At 45.8% G+C, this 17,306-nt stretch overlaps 1 protein-coding gene across 6 annotated transcripts in view; it reads right to left on the reverse strand.

The window, feature by feature from the left end:
* BRD4 (bromodomain containing 4) overlaps window positions 1-17,306 on the reverse strand; it is an 80,233-nt gene that overhangs the window by 26,357 nt on the left and 36,570 nt on the right. The window lies entirely within an intron of this gene.

The following is a 17,306-nucleotide window of genomic DNA, read 5'->3' on the forward strand; positions in this document are numbered from 1 at the left end:
GGAGGCCTTTAGGCTTACAGCCACCCAGCTCTGTGGGAGCTGCTTCCACGCAGGGAAGGACATGGCTGTAGGCACTATGGTGACCACAGGGCAGGAAGAACAAGGGCCCCAGACAGCACAGCATACTACAACTGCCTTATGAGAACCACACAGTACTAAAACGCTTCCGTTCTTGCATGTAAAGGGGGGTGGTGGTGGTGGAATGAAGAGATGGACGGTGTCTGTGAGCCTTCTGAAACCTTCCAATTGGTTGGTGCCAACCACAGAGCCATCAGGGACCTCAGCTGAACCAGGCATGGAGCGGAAACAGGCTGGGTGGCGGATGAGGACATCCTGGTGACGGACATTTTCTTGGTAGCCCTAAACCTGCTGTGCACATTTGCAATTTAAAACCCAAACAGGGAACCGGGCGATAACCAGCTGGTCTAACCTGATCATAGAAATACACCCCTCTTAGCCACCTTTGCCGATCTGGTGTTATACCAGTTTCAGTAGTAGGAAGAGATCAATGTGAGCTGAGGCCGCCTGCCCTTCCCAAACTCCCTTCAGAACAAAGCCAGGAGTTGTTAGTGGGTGAAAATCTTCTGGCCAAGGAGTATGAGAAGGATGTGGGGGTAAAGGGCACAGGTCCTGGAGAGGCAGGGAGGCCTGGCTGGTTTGACTTTGGAAAGTGCTCCCTAAAGTCCCAGGAGCAGGTTTTCACTCAATTATGGGCAATGTGGCAGTCCCCCCACCCCCAGACTCTAGGTGGCTGGAGAGGCAACTCAGACCAAGTAAGGTCCAGGCATGCCCTTGCCACTGACATCCCTCATGCCTCCCCCCATTGTCTCTGCCCAAGAGTCCTTTCAAGTCACAAGTCCCACTAATGCCTTTTGGTGCATCACCTCAGTGATAAGGTGTCTGTCTACTGCATCTGCACAGGCTGTCTCCGTCCGAGGGCTGTGCCCACTACAGTACTTCACTGGCCAGTGGCTAGCCACATCAGAAATATGTGATATGGGACTCGGACTGTGTCAGAACCCTAGCTTGTTCCTCCCTGCTAGGGACTTGAGTGGCTCAGTGGAAAAATTCTGTTGTCAGGTGGGAGGCCGTGGTTCAATTCCTGGCCAATGGTCCTTCAGCAGTGGAGGCTTGGATGTTTTTGATGTTGCTGTGGTGCTGAACTGATGTTCCTTTATGTGTGGCCTCTGCCTTGGTTCTTGGGTGGAAAACAGTTACCTTTGCCCTCGGGCTTTGGAGAAGCAACATAAAGGGGTAAAGCTCCCAGGCTTTTTTTGTTTTGTAATATATAAATCATTTTATTGGGGGCTCTTACAAATAATCCATACATCAATTATATCAAGCACATTTGCCATCATTTTTTAAACATTTTCTTTCTACTTGAACACTTGATATTTCTTCCTTTTATCCCTCCCTCCCCCACCCTCATGAACCCTTGATAATTTATAAATTATTATTTTCACATCTTACACCATCCGTTGTCTCCTTTCACCCACATTTCTGTTGTTCATCCCCTGGAGGGGTGGTAGTGTTATATATCAATCATTGCCATCAGTTCCTTCCCTTTCCCCTACCTTCATGGCATCGCTACTCCCATTACTGTTCCTCAGGGGCTCATCTGTCCTGGACCCCGTGTGTCGAGAGCTATCTGTGCCAGTGTCTATGCCCTGGTCTACCTGGATTTGTAAGGTAGCACTGGAGTCATGATAGTGTGTGTGGGTGAGCACCAAAAAGCGAGAGGAATGTTGTATTTCGTAGGTGCTATACCACACCCTGGCTGACTCGTCCCTTCCTTGTGGCCCTTCTGTAAGGGGAGGTCCTACATTTGGGCTTTGGGTCCCCATTCCGGGCCCCTCACTTTTGTGTTTTTGGATCTTCTGATGCCTGATCCTGTCGACACCTTGTGATCGCACGGGCTGGTGTGCTTCTCCCATATGGGTTCTGTTGCTTCTCAGCTAGATGGCTGCTTGATTAACTTCAAGCCTTTAAGATCCCAGATGCTCTATCTTGTAACAGTCGAGCACCATCAGCTTTTTCCACATTTACTTATACACCCATTTTGCTTCAGCAATTGTGTTGGGAAGAATAATGGCTTAATCATTTTTTGACATCCCTAGACTGCAGTCTGTCCTGGGACTGGCCTATTCTATGTACCTTACAGGGAGCATGACCAACTGGATACCCGCAAATCGCCGCCGCCCCCCCACCCCGCCGAAAAAACCCTCCAAACTCACTGCCATTGAGTCAATGCTGACTCACAGAAATCCTATGAAGGGAGGGCAGAACTGTCCCCATGGAGTCCTGAGGCTATAACTCTTTAGGAAGTAGAAAGCCTAATCTTTCTCCCTTAAGAGCGGCAGGTAGTTTCGAACTGCTGACCTTGTGTTTAGCAGGCCAAACCACTACCACCACCAGGATTGCCCAAATTAGTGATTAACATTCATTCTCTCCCTGACTTTCCACAATATATGCACACAAGATTTGAGGGTGCCTTTTGTCTCAAATCTACTGCTACACAAAGTACACAATGGCCACCCACCTGCCATCTCCAGCCCAGACACAAGCCTGGTATTCACACTGTCCAAGCCTTCCAAGTCTTTGAGGCGTGGATAGAGAGGACACACTGCAGGCCCCTTCCTTGGTGCTGACTCTACCTGCTCCACCTGGCTAAGGACTCTTTCTCAGAGGAGTTGGGGTGGACACCCTGAGTGCGACATGGTGCTTAAGATGGAGATGAGCTACCTACCCCAGTAGAGGGCAAGTCGTTTGAGACATCAAAAGACACTATAATCTTATTATAACCAGCCAATAGCAAATGTTATGAATGATAGCAATTTTTAGGACAGACATCTGTGGCTAGGGAAGCCCGTGCCAGGCTTGGGGACACAAGAGAATCCTCTCCTCCACTGGGGGAATTTCTGGTGGAAATTCTGCCAGAACTGCCTGTCATGTAGGCCTAGAAAGAAGCACGGTGGTGTGGACCAAGGAAGGCAAAGAGGCAGGGACACTGCAGGGGCAAGAAGAGGGAGGCGGTTTCTCCAAATCTAGACTTTTGATGGCTAACAGGGACCTCCACCTTCTCAGAGGCAAGTATGGCTCTTTCAAGGCAGGGTGGCAAAAGGGATGGGCTGTCACACTCAGGTAATTAACTACCTTCCTTTCTCCCCAGTCTCATCCCAGCACCCAACAAGTAGGCCCAGTTGGGTGCCAATGGAAAGAAAGGCTGTGCTCCAAGGTACTCCCAGATGAAGGGCTCTGTGAGGTTTGACTCTGGTGCTTGGTTCTCATGGTTTTAGAGTGCTGGTTGCCATGCCTGAGCTACCTTTAAAAATAAGAGCACCGCCTGACCCAAACCATGGTATTTTCAAGCATTCATATGCAAGTGAAAGTTGAACATTGAATAAGGAAAAGAAGAAATGATACACTTGAATTATGGTACTGGAGAAGAGTATTGAAAGGTCCATGTGCTGCCAAAAGAACAAACAAATCTGTCTTGGAAGAAGTACAACGAGAATGCTCCTTAGAAGCAAGAATGGTGATGTCATATCATTTATTTTAAAGCTGCTATCATGAGTGAGTAGTGCACTCAACAGAGTGGCTGCAGCAATGGCCTTGAACAGAAAAGGAATTGTGCAGACGGTACAGGAGTTGGCATTGTTTTGTACAAAAGGTTGCACTGAGTTGAACTGATTGATGAAAGACACCTAATAACAGCAGCATGTTCAAGGTTAGAAGTCCTGGTGGCCCTGGCCTGCAAGCACTGGACTACTAACTGCAAGGTTGATGGATCAAATCTATAAACTTCTCCTGAAAAAAAGATGAGGCTATTTGTTCCTATAATGATTTATGGACTCAGACTCCGGATAGGGCAAGATATGACAAAATAACAATGTATAAATTACCAAGGGCACATGAGGGAGGGGGGAGTGGGGAGGGAGGGGGGGGGAAGAGGACCTGATGCAAAGGGCTTAAGTGGAGAGCAAATACTATGAGAATGATTGGGGCAGGGAATGTGCGGATGTGCTTTATACAATTGATGTATGTATAGGTATGGATTGTGGTAAGAGTTGTATGAGCCCCTAATAAAATGTTTTAAAAAATAAATTAATTAAAAAGATTTATGGACTCAGAGACCCCATAGAGGTGTCATGTGAGTTAGGATTGTCTTGATGGCAGTGGGTTTGGTTTTTGGTATGCTCAAGGATACTTTACAGGGAAACCGTATGTATTGGACAGGGTTCTCTAGAGAGACAAACCAGATTGCTAGTAATTATATATAAATATATTTATAAAGATAGATATATAATTCAAGAAATAAACCGTTAAATAATATACAGATAGATAATACAAGAAATTAACAGTTAAGTTATAAAGCAGTGAGACACTAGCAGTCCTTCAAGTTTTTGAGAGCTGCCAGTTACTAGTCCCCTTCTGTAGAGAGAGCTGGGCTATAGATACCCAGGCAGCAAACTGCAAGGCAGGTACCCAACTGTCATCAACTGTCAGTCCCCAGCTCCAGAGATGACCATTCCAATCGTGTGGGCTTAAAGGGACCTCAACTTAGTGTGACACAGTCCACAGGCTAGGCATCCCACAGATAGTGTACCCCTTTAAACTGAGGCACAGAACAAGCAAGCCATTTATCCCTCTGCCCTTCAGTTAATCCTACTTGTGTTTATCGGCCAGGCTGGCACAATAAACTATAGCACCGTATAAGTTTCAAAAGCCTTACAATGCAAGTCCCAAATAAGACCGAATATGGCAGAAAATAGAATTTGTTATTTAAAATTAAAATAACTCAAGTAGTGAAATTGTTGAACTTAGGAGAAAGGGGTGGGTGCGGGGCCGGGGGAAAAAAGTGGGGGAAAAAATTGTTGAACTTTTGTTTCCTCCATTTTACTTATGTTAAATAAACATATACATATCCATTACAGCTACCAAATGAAATATTTTATTATCTAGTACAAGTGAGGGTATCATTTTTAGTAATGAATTATATTATACAATTAACAGGTATCCCATTGTGAAGCTAATTAGTACATTTGTTCTGTATGGTTTTTACTGTTATGTAATACATCCATGAATAAATGCTTTGTCTCCTCAAAAACAAAACTAAGAACACTAGGGAGACCAATAGAAGACCCACTAAATAAACCAACGGCGTGAGGACGGGGGGCCAGGCAAGAGTCTTAGGGCTGCACACATCATAGGCCAGGGAGCTGGAAGAAGAGTGAGCAGAAAGCAAGAGGAAGAGAGGCCCCCACTCACACATCCTTCTCACAAGAGAAAGAAGGGGATCACTAGCAACTACAGGAGCTGGGGCACAGGAAAGACATGAGAGGGGAGTTCAAACAGATCTGTCTTTCTGACTAGAAGAGTAGCATCACAGAAGGGAGCAGGTTGGGGGTGTGGGGAGATAGGGAGCAGTGGGCGTGCTGAGAGTAAGTCAGAGGGACAGTGCATCACCTTGCTCCAAGCAGGCTACCTGGACACCATGTGGGACGAGAGGCACCAGGTCAGACCTGTACCAGCACCATCACTGCAAAATGAAGCAGTCCCAGGAAGTTTTCCACTAAGTCAGGCTGTTCTGGAAGTCTCCAGGCAGATGAAGTCAAGGTGACGGGTGTTCGCTAGGCCTTTGGAACAGCTGGGCTGGGCTGCGTGTGTTCTCTCCCCAAGAGGGCACATGGGCACTGTGGCCACGGGCCAGCAACCTACCACTTCACCTTCACACTAGGCAAACCCAGGGGCAGGACAGTGATTTCTCTGCTCACAAGACAAATGAATGTTTTTCTGCAGAGAACTCATTTTTCTATCTCTGCCTTACCTTAAACAAGCGCCCCCTCCAATCCAAGCCCACACAGAGGGACTCCGAGTTCACAACAGCTGTGAGACATAGTCTCAAAGCTCAGTGACTTATAGTACTATCAGCATAAAGTGGAGGAGCCATGCTAACAAGCCAGGAGTCTAAACCTGCCTGACTCCTAGGTGGTTTCAGTGGTAAATGAGGACACCCCCCCCCAAAAAAAAGGCTCAGGCTGATGATCTAGTTGGGGCAGCCTCCATCCATACTCAAGTGACAAAGCACCACCCTCAATGCAACTGAGGTTCAATCCATTACGAGGCGGTCAGTTCAATGGGTTAAAAACCTCAGCAGGTGTGCATCAGGGTTGGATTTTTTTTCACCACTTACTCTACCTGTATGCTGAGAAAACAATCTCAGAAGTTGGACTGTACAGAGAAGAACACAGCATCAGGATGGGAGGAAGGCTCATACAATTTTAGCTATGCAGATGACCCAAACTTGTTTGGTGAAAGACCTTCTTGAGGAAGATCAAAGACTATACAGCAGTGGTTCTCAACCTTCCCCATGCCACGGCCCTTTCATACAGTTCCACATGTTGTGCTGACCCCCAACCAGTACATTCTTTTCAATGCTACTTCATCACTGTAATCTTGCTACTGTTAGGAGGTTCGTTTGACCTCCAAAGGGGTCACAACCCACAGGTTGAGAAGCGCTGCTATACAGCCTTCCATATGGATTACAATTCAATGTTAAAAAAAAATCCCCACTATTACATTCATTGACAAACTGCATTAAACAACTGTTACAGGTTTTTAAAAATGCTAGCAACTAGACCGATTGACATCATGATAAACAGAGAATAGGCTCAAGTTGGAAAGACCTCTTTTAATGTTTAAGGGCACAGTGATCTTGGGGTCCAAGGTGTACCTGGCTAAAGACAGTATTTTCCATCACTTCACATGAACACAAAAGCAGACTACAGACTAACACAGAAGAGGAATCAAAGTCTTTGAGTGTGGGGTTGATGAAGAACACTGGAGTCAGAAGAACGGACTAAGCTGCTTCAGAAGAAGCACAGCTACAATGTTCCCCCAAAGGGAGGATGATAGACTTCCAAAGAGACAGCATGCTTGGTAAATAAAGCAGGTCGGGGAAAAAGGAGGAAGTCTCGAGATGGATCCGCACAGTGATCCCACCAATGTGCTCAAACACAGCAACTATGAGGGTGGAGGGGCTAGGCAGGCAGTGTTTCATTCTGTTGTGCGCAGTGGGTTAACTGGACGATAGCCAACAAATTACTTCGGATCCAAAGGTACAACTGAAGAGGTGTACCTGCTAAAACAATTACAAATGGTTTGGGGTGGGGGGTGGAAGGTAGGGGGCGGGATTCAAGACTTCCTAGAACCCCAAAATAATCTATCAAATGGTACCGCATAGTGCATAAAAACAAACAAAAACAGTCTTAGCACACAGTGTCCACGGCCAGTTCAAAGTCTGCTGCTGAGCGCAGTTTCTGAGAAAGAAACTCCGCACTGCTCAGGATGCGCGCTGCCTGGTAACAGCTCACTGGGAAACCACCAGCAGCCTGCTAGTCTTGGCTTTCCACTGTCTTCTCATCTGACACTAGTGACAGCAGGCAGGAATGCAGGTCTTTTCTAAAAGTGAGTGGTGTAAAACAAACTTGCCCAAACCAGGAATGTTCTTTTAGAAACTGGTTGTTTCTTTTGTATTAAGAGCGCTATGAACAATTTGACACTAAGGAAGTTGATTTCTGTGTATTCCTTCTAAAGTAGTTCATGTGTATAGTCGCCACTTGTGTTGTTGGAAAAAATGTATTTGCTATGAACAAGTCAGTGATATTGCAAGACAACTTCATTTTTCTCACTTAGAGCTTATTTTCCAACTACTGTTTCTTCCTCTTTCCCCCACCCCCAACTTTTTGCACTCCAATCGCCAATTATCAGTGCATCTTGATAAATGTTTAATGAATTTCTGACGGAGAATGTTGGTAGAATTCAATTTCTTCATCTCTAGCTTTAGTGGTTGGTGCATAAATATGAATAACCGTTGTACTAATTGGATTTCCTTGTATGCAGGTAGGTACAATTCTGTAAGAACTGTTCTTCAAGAAAGAACTATAAATGTCCTTTTTAGTTGATGAATGCAGCCCCGTTCCTCTTGATTTCATCATTCTGAGCATAGTGAACCAAATAACTATCTGTTTCGAAATGGCCAATACCAACCAGTCCATTTCCACTCACTAAACTATATCTATCTTTATTTCTTCCATTTCATTTTCAGGCAAGATCCATCTGACATCAGCAATGATGTATATATCCCTTGTTCCACATTCTCTTCTGAATCTATCCTGGACCAATCAATGTATAGCTGCAATTGTTACTGGATAATCTTCAGCCAAATTTTACTTGCATGTGATTATTAATGATACTGTTCTACAATTTGAGCATTCTGTTGGGTTTTTCAATCGCCTCATATGTATGTGAAAGTCACTAAATAAGAAGATTGAAGAAAAATTGATGCTTTTGAGTTCTGGTGCTGGCAAAGTACAGTCTAAGCCCCACGAGCTTCCAAAAGAACAAGCAAATCTGCCTTGGAAGAAGCACAGTCAGAATGCTCCTTAGAGGCAAGGATGGTGAGGTTGTCCAGTACTTTAGACATGTGACCAGGGAAAGACCAGTCCCTGGAGAAGAACATCATGCTTGGTAAAGTGGAGGAACAGCAAAAAAAGGGAAGGGTAGTAATGAGATGAGTTGACATAGTGGATGGAACAATGGGTTCACACAACACAATTATGAGGCTGGTGCAATTGGATTGGGCCATGTTTCACTGTTGTGTATATAAGGTGTTGAGTCAGAATTGACTCGATGGCATCTAACAAAGGACTTGGCATCAAAAATTTTGGGAAACTCAAGATTAATGAAAATAAAATGGAAAATAAATAAAATGCCAAGCCCTCCGTCACCCCGAGCAAGTCCCCCAGGCTTTCAGGGTACACTCTGCTATCATCCCAGCTGCTCGGAAGGCTCTGATGTTGGAAGGACAGACAGCATTTATAAATACACTGCAGCTGTAATGTTGGTTGGCTTTCAAGAGAAATACTTTCATTTTTTTCTTTAAAACATTCCTCTTAAATCATTTTATTGGGGGCTCTTACAGCTCTTATCACAATCCATATATATACATCATTGTGTCGAGCACATTCTTACATATATTGCCATCATTTTCAAAGCATTTTCTTTCTACTTGAACCCTTGATTTTGGCTCATTTTTGTTCCTTCCCCCATCCTCCCTCTCATGAAACCTTGAGAAATTATAAATTATTGTTTTCATATTTTACATCGGCCGCTGTCTCCCTTCACCCACTTTTCTGTTGTTTGTTCCCATGGTGGGGGGGTGCTATAAGTTAATCATTGTGATTGATTTCCCCTTTCTCCCCCCACCTTTCCCCTTACCCTCCTGGTTATCTCTATTCTCATTATTGGTCCTGAGGAGTTTATCTGTCCTGGATTCCCTGTGTTGTGAGCTCTTTTTTTTTTTTAAATTTTTTTTTGTGAGCTCTTTATCTGTTGCAGTGTACATGATCTGTTCTAGTCATATTTGTACGGTAGAATTGAGGTCATGATAGTGTGTGGGTGGGGGGGGTGTTGAAGCATGGTGAAGAAGGATAACAGTGCCCGCCTATCAAAAGATATGGCGTCCTCTGGAGTATTAAAGGCTTGAAGATAAACAAGCGGCCATTTGGGTGAGAAGCAACAAAGCCTACATGGAAGAAAAAGCACATCAACCTATGTGATCACGAGGTATTTATAGGATTAGGCATCAAAGACCAAGAACAAAAAATCATACCAATGTGAATGGGGGGCAGCAGTGGTGGTGGTGGGAGTGTGTATGTGCAGACAGAGTGGAGACCCAAAGCCCATCTGTAGACAATTGAACATCCCCTCACAGAAGGGTCACAAGGTAGAGACGAGCCATTCAGGGTACAGTACAGCGCCAATGAAACATACAACTTTCTTCTAGTTATTTAATGCTTCCTTCAAAATAATCTTAACCATACTTACAATCTAGGCAGTTTGCACATGTAAGTCTAAAATCAGGCACAGAAAAATGTTGCACAAATAGATCAGAAACCAATTCAGAATGTCAAGAAGGGCGTTCAAATCCACTTGGTAGGGCCATGGGAGAAAAGGCCTGTCAATCTCTTTCTGTGCAGATTATAGCAAGAAACCCAAAGGAATAGCTACACTTTGCAAAACGTGGGGATGCTATGAGTTACAAGTGATTCCCTGATGTGGGATGAGGTTCTTCTCAGGGCTGACTTGTGGCAAAGAAGCTGGGTGCAGTTACTTGTTCCCAGACCAGGGAAGGAGATGAGGAGCAGGTTAAGCAGGGGTGGAGGCCTTGTCTGGGACTGAGGACTGCAGGAGGGGACAAGAGGGAGACCAAGCATGCCTGCCCAAACTCAGCACCTCAGCGATCTCACCCATCACAAGAATGTGGTTATTGCCGGTCACACTTTGTCCTGAAGGTCCTGATCACCTCACTCCTGCCCACTCACAGTCCACCCTCCTCAAGAGAACAGAGAGCAAGCCTCAAGGGAGGCCGGGTGATCAAGAAGGCTCCATCCGTGGCCAGTGACCTACAGGAGAGTAAGGGTGGTTGGCTACTTACTGAGAACTAGACGGCTGCCAGCATACCGAACACTCCAGCAGCGCTACCAGGTGGTAGCAGTGACAGCTTTGTCATCATCCCATGACAAAAGAAAAGTGGACAGTGACCTGGTCTGCCCAGTCACCCAGAGTTTCGTGTGTCGTGTCCCATATTCTCTACCCTTGAAAAGCAGCTGAAGGTCTCAATGCCCACAAAATGTGACTCCAGCAAATGTCTGATAGTGATATTTCCAGAGATATCATGCCCATATCCAAACAGGAGCAGGTGGCCACCCAGTCCCTTGGTTGTCTATTTACAAGAGACTGGTGTCCTGAGGAAGAACTAAGGTGCAAGGCTCCCCTGAAGCATTGGCAGGGCCTGGGCAGGCAGAAACCAGGTGCTGGCCCATACTGCCGTTGACAAACGAGACTACCTGTTCACCTTTGCATGACTCCTGTACAATCACTGGGGAGACTCAAAGTTCTCCATGGGAACAAAGACTTTGGCAAAATGAGTTAATTCCTAGAGAAGAGTTGACTTGCAATCAATCTCATCCTGCACTGGAAACATTCCTGCTAAGATGGTTACATGGTGACAGTGCAGATATCAAAGTCCATCCACCTACTGCTAAGGAAGTAGCTGACCCACATTCATGGCAATAGACCCCCGGGCAAGTGCCAACTGTGCCACAAGGAGAGCAAGGCAGCATGACTTTCCTGATCAGCATTGGCCCCTGCAATGGCCTGCCCCCACACCTGTTGTCAGAAACTGCCCCCATCGTCTGACTCAGCCCAGCAGCCTGCCTTAAAGCAGCTGAGCCAAGGACGAGACAAGCACATCCTGCTGGGTATACAGCACATTCAAGCTCTCTGCTCCCCACTGAAGACGACAGAAAGCCACAGGGACCTTGCAGCCCAGAAGCCAGCCAACCTGAATCCCAGTTCCTTTACTTCAGGAACTAGTCAGCAGGCCAATTCAATGGGGGGCGCTGAGAATCCTGCAGGAGGCCTGGGTGCCGCCGCTGGTGAAATTAGGTCAGCTGCCATGCACAAGGCAGGAGGCTTCATCCAACCCAAGGCACCTCATCAGAGAAGTCTGCCCATCTACTTCTGCAAAGCCCAATGGGTGCACAGTCCTCCTCTGACACTTGTGGGGGGTAGACATGTGTGTAAGTTGACTCTGTGGCCACAGGTGGGAGGGAGAGTCCTGTACTGTCCCTACAAAAGGTACCCATAGCTGTCCAGGTGTAGTCAAAGGTATCACTTGACACCTGGTGGGCTTACAATGCTGGACTGATGGTTACATCTGGGTGACACATTTGTGAATTAAAACATGGTCCTGGGATAAGTTTACAGTAAAAAACAGCCAATTTTGGTGCACCCAAGCGCAAATTGGAAGAAAATATTTTGAAAATGATGATAGAAACATACAAATGTGCTTGACACAATGGATGGGTATATGGATTATGATAAAAGCTGTAAAGGCCGCCCAATAAAATGAATTTAAAAAAAATAAAACACGCTCACAAAAAAATAAGAGCAAAACTGTTGGACTACACATATTCCAGCAGATATTGGCAAACCTTTTCTGTAAAGCAAATTATTACTGGCCCCGAGGGCCCTAACAAAGGACATCTGCGGCAGTCACTCAAAACTCTGCTAGACGATCCTTGAACAGCTGTGTGCTGTGAAAACTCTAACTGGCCCACGGGCTTCAGTCTGTGATCCTCAAGCTCCACACTTTACAGACTTTGTGGCGTGGCAAAGCAAATTATGTGAGAATGTTTCACCGAAAGTCAGAATGTGGGAGTTAATGAGTATGAGAAGAAAATGTTCTGAAATCGATGTGGTGACGATGGCAGACTCTTCTTAATAATGACTGAATGATTCAATTTCCTGATATGAAGTATGCCAATAAAACTATTTTTTAAAAAGTCAGAATGCACAGAGTCAAGTTGCTGGGGCGGGTGCATGGAGCTACCAGGTGGCACATGGATGACTGCATATCTACTACTTACACTGAAAGCCTGCTGTGGATCTGAGGTAAAGTACTGCTGCAAAAGCTCAGAAATCACCCTCACTAGAGAATAGCGTCAAACTGTGAAACTACCCTTCTGGGCCTCTCTTGCATCGCAGTCGGAATACTTGCGAAGGCCATCTTTCTAGGCCTCTCTGAAGAACAAGGTACACCACATGTCCAACAGCAGAGCTGGCACCTTTGAGGGCCTCAAACCACATGTTTAGTCAAGGTTATTCAAATCTGGAGAGTAAAAAGACAGAAGGGTGGATGGGGAACTGTTTCCCAAAATTCTCACAGGACAGCCTTTTTGAGTCTTAAGGATGAGCAGGTGCACTGTCACGATGGGGCGGGAGGATTCTCCGTGCAACTTTTCTCAATTTGCTGGTTACCACGAGTGAGCAGTTAGTGGCCAGGGGGTAGACGAGTCTTAGGTGAATGTGAAGGCAGCATACAATAAGAGAAAGGTTGGCCAAAAAAATGGAGACAAGAGAAGACACTGGGCGGTCTGCAAGAGTTAACGGCAGCAGAGACAACTGCTATTATACACACAATCCTGCAATAGTGATTTCCGAGTAGTTGCTTGGTTAGAGACGTGGGCTGCACAGGGATGTGAGTGAGGAAGAGTGGCATGTGTCCTGGAGTACACACAGATTTGATGGAGGGTATTTTTACATGTATGTTTACCACTGAGGAACCCTGCTGGCACAGTGGGTTACACATTGGACTGATATCCACAGGTTAGCAGCTTGAACCAGTCGTTCCTCAGGAATAAGATGAGGCTTTCTACTCCTATAAAGATTTACAGCTTGGAAACCGGGGTGGGGGGGTGGGGTGGGAGGAAGAGGCATGCTACTCTGTCCCAAAGAGTCACTATGAATCGGAATAGGGTCAATGGCAGTGGGTATTTAGTTTTGCTGTAAATAAATCCAGGAATGTGGTGAAGTACAGAGGGGCAACATTAGGGAAACCTCTTAAACATACCAAAAATGGGGAGGGAATGAATTGGGACTTGGGGGATCAGGATCAGTCATGAGGGACACTAAGATCACCTGGCAAAAAAGTTCACAAAGACAATGTCTTACTTCCTACACTTTGGTGAGTAGTCATCAAAGGTGTGCTAATCTCTTCTTGTCCAGAAGAAGGAAGAGTTGTGGACATGGAATGCCCCATGAAAACAATCAGTCCAACAGGCCACACAAACATCAGTCTCCACAATTCTGAGAACTGACTCCACTACCAACTGCTCTGAACACGGTCACATTAGAAGGTCCTGGAGAGAGTGGCAGAAAAATGAGGAGAGCTCAAAAAATTGCATGAGATCAAACTCATGGTCAGACCGAGACTGGTGGGACCCCAAACGGCGGCCCTTCACTCTTCAGGTCTGGAACTGAATTCAATGATCAATAATTTAAGACCAAAGGAGCAGAATTTACCCAAGGATTGAGTTCAGAGGGTTAGAGGAGGAAGAGATAAACAGTAAACACAGGGAAATGGTGGGAAAGTAATGGTACCTTTAAGGGACTGCAATGGAAGAATGGAAACGCGTGCACGAATTGTTGAATGTAAGACTGATGATCTGCTCTGTAAATCTTCACCTAAGTCACAATAAGTAAGTTTTTGTTTGAAATGAGTAAAAAGCAAAAGGGGCAGATACTTTTATATACATATTCCTGCAACAGTGGGGATCTGAGTAGATGGCTGGTTAGACTTACAGGCTGAACAGGTATGGGAGGGAGAGGAGTAGCCCACAAATATATCTAGGTGACTGGGGAGGGGCCGCGCAAGTATGAAACAATAGTACTGGACGGCTCTTGCTATTCCCAACAATCAGCAGCTGCATAGTCCTGATTTGGGGGGGGGGGAGAGGCAGGGAATCCTCAGCACAACTATCCTGGACTTTTTCTCACCAATGCAGTTTTCTATTTCTTCATACTAAGTCCCTGGATTGTCCTGTGTCTTCTGAGAAAATCTATCACCACCACCACTTTGGAGTCGCACCTCCCCAAAACTGTCTCCCTAACTTTATGCACTGATTTCTCTACTTTCAATTTCACTGGCCTAGAATATCTCCTTCAGGAGCCACTGTTTTGATTAGACTGGATTTTTTTTTTGAAGGCCCCCTAAAAAGACTTAAAGACAACAACAATACCAGGAGGGCATGGGAGAGAAACCACTGGGCATGAGACACAGCGGTCTCGGTGTAAGATATGAAATAGTAAAAATTTATAATTTATCAAGAGGTCACAAGGGTGGGAGGGTAAAAAGAACAGATACCAAGGGCTCAAATAGAATGTCAATGTTTAGAAAATAATGATGGCAACAGATGTACAAAATATGCTTGATACAACTGATATATGGAATGTTAAAAGAGCTGTAAGAGCCCCCAATAAAATGATCTTTTTAAAAAAAGAGAGCAGAAAGTAGAATAGTGGTTGCTAGGGCCTGTGCAAGGAGAAACAGAAAACGATGGCTACTGCATAGAAGTTGTCTTTGTGGGTGATGAAAAGGCCTAACCATGTATTGCTGGGATAATTGCACAATTCTGTGAGGGTACTAAAAACCACTAACTTGTACACTTCCAATGGATAAGTCTTACGGAATATCAATAAAGATTTTTTTAAAAAAGACTAAGACAAAGTGTTATTATCGGGAAAACTTTTAGTCTTCAGCCATTCCCTGATCAGACATGTTAAACGTGTCTTGAATCAGAATCCTAGCAATTGTACTTTTTCACTCACCTGAGTGTTTAGCCTATCATTTTCCAATTTCTAGCAAAGATATCACACCTGTAACTATCCAGCAGATTTCAACTCATGGTGATCCTGCACATTACACAGCAGAACAAACTGCTCCACAGGGTGTTCTGGGCGGTGATCCTTATGGAAACAGATCGCAAGGTCTTTCTTCCACGGTACCAATTTGGGGGTTCAAACTGCCAATCTCTGGGTTTGTAACTGATGGCCAACTATCTGGATCTAAGACTAATGTAATCTGCCCTTCTGGAGCACTCACTGAGCCCACTCAAAGTGTGTGCCTCTTGCCAGCCTCTCAAACAAAGTCCCAGGATGCATCATTTACAATCTGGGAAGCTGTCCCAGGCACACAGTGGTGTCACTCATGCAGACTATGCGCGTTCAGTCTGGGCCTTGGGCTTCAATTCCACAGCTGAAGTGAGTGTCACTCCTCTTAAAACCTGTGACACCCCTCCCACCCCCTTTACACAGTTATTTTCAGTCACTCATTTCCCAACAGAGCTGGCTGTGAACAGTGGCACCAGATCTACTTCACACCATTACGAACTATGCACAGCAGTCCTGATGGAACACACCTGACCCTGCTTGAAAGTGTTATCGACAGCACAGTCTCAATTGCAGAGCAGGCCCTCTGCCCGAGGGGGTTCCCAGCCAGAAGCAAGCACAGGGCCTTGGGGAACAGGAGGCTCTGGTAGCAGAGGGGCATGGTGCGTACTTTGGGAGGACAAAGGAGAACAGAATTGAGGGAAAGCCTAAGAATAAGAACCTGGGTTTAATCCCACAAGATGGTTAAAAGTCCTGGACCGTCCCTGGGGTGGCCAGAAAGGAAGCTTTTAAAGATAACACCACCCTAGTCACTCTAAATCCTTCTCATTCCCAACAAAAAGATGAAACTTTAAAGCTAGAAAATAGACACAGATGGTGTTCCCCAAGCACTGGACCCCAGGGATCCAGGTCAATGCTGCCCTCTGGAATCAACCAGTGAGCAAACCACCCAATGGGAAAGTAATCTGCAGCGTCCTCTGGACACGCCCACAACCACGGGTCCTGGATGGGTCCAAAGAATAGCACTGGCACCGGTGCCAGAGACCCATGCTCTGCCATCTGGACAACACAGTGATGGCCACTGGAACTCTCCTTGGGAAAGAAGACCAAGTCAGGTCTTCAATGGAGACCCACTCAAGGAGATGGAATGAGGGCAAGGACCCAAGGTGACTTTTGAGCTCAGACAGAGCCTGGTTACCTTAGAGCGGGCGCTTTAAGGGGTGACCTTTTCTTCAATGACGGCACCCTCTGCCCATCATTGTTGGGCTCAATTTTAAAAGATAGCTCGGGGGGGGGGGGCGGACCAGGAGGGGGAGTGACATTTGTAAGTATCTAGACACTAAGATGATTTTTCAGTAGAAGCCACTTTTCTTATCTCCCTACCCCCAGGCACAGAACTGGGCCAAGGGGAAGGGTGCCTGTATGTGGCGGGGGGAGGGGGGCGCAGGACGGGGGACGGGACCATGCAATCTTTTCGCAAAGAGAACAGATAATGACACAAAATCAATGACAGAGTAAGAAAAACCAACAAACAACCTCGGTCCTAGTTTACAAAACAGCAACTGAAGACTGGATGGCTTAAAGATGAACTATGAGGGGGATACCTTTGAGAATGGCTGGATTTACCACAAGACCCTGCCCTGAGGAGCCCAACGTGGTGCGAATAGTGAGCTTGGCTGTGAACTGACAGGTTGGAGGCTTAAGTCTATGCAGAGGGTCCTTGGAAGGCCTGACAATCTATTATTGAAAAGTCAGCCACTGAAAACTCTACAGGGGACTAGTTTACTTGGACACACATGGGATTGCTATGAAACAGTATCAATTCTATGGCAACCTGTCAACTCTACCAGCAGGGGGAGGAGGCAGGTCAGTGCATCACAGGGCCCAAACCAAACCCCAAGTTCTTATCTGTCTCAGCTAATGCAAGCATTGTGCCACCATTTAGGGAATCTAGGGCCCGGACATCAGGGTATAGCATTTAAGTATTTATTATGAAGGCACACGTGCAGTAA

This window comes from Tenrec ecaudatus, chromosome 1 (genome assembly GCF_050624435.1).
Source record: "Tenrec ecaudatus isolate mTenEca1 chromosome 1, mTenEca1.hap1, whole genome shotgun sequence".
NCBI lineage: Eukaryota > Metazoa > Chordata > Mammalia > Afrosoricida > Tenrecidae > Tenrec > Tenrec ecaudatus.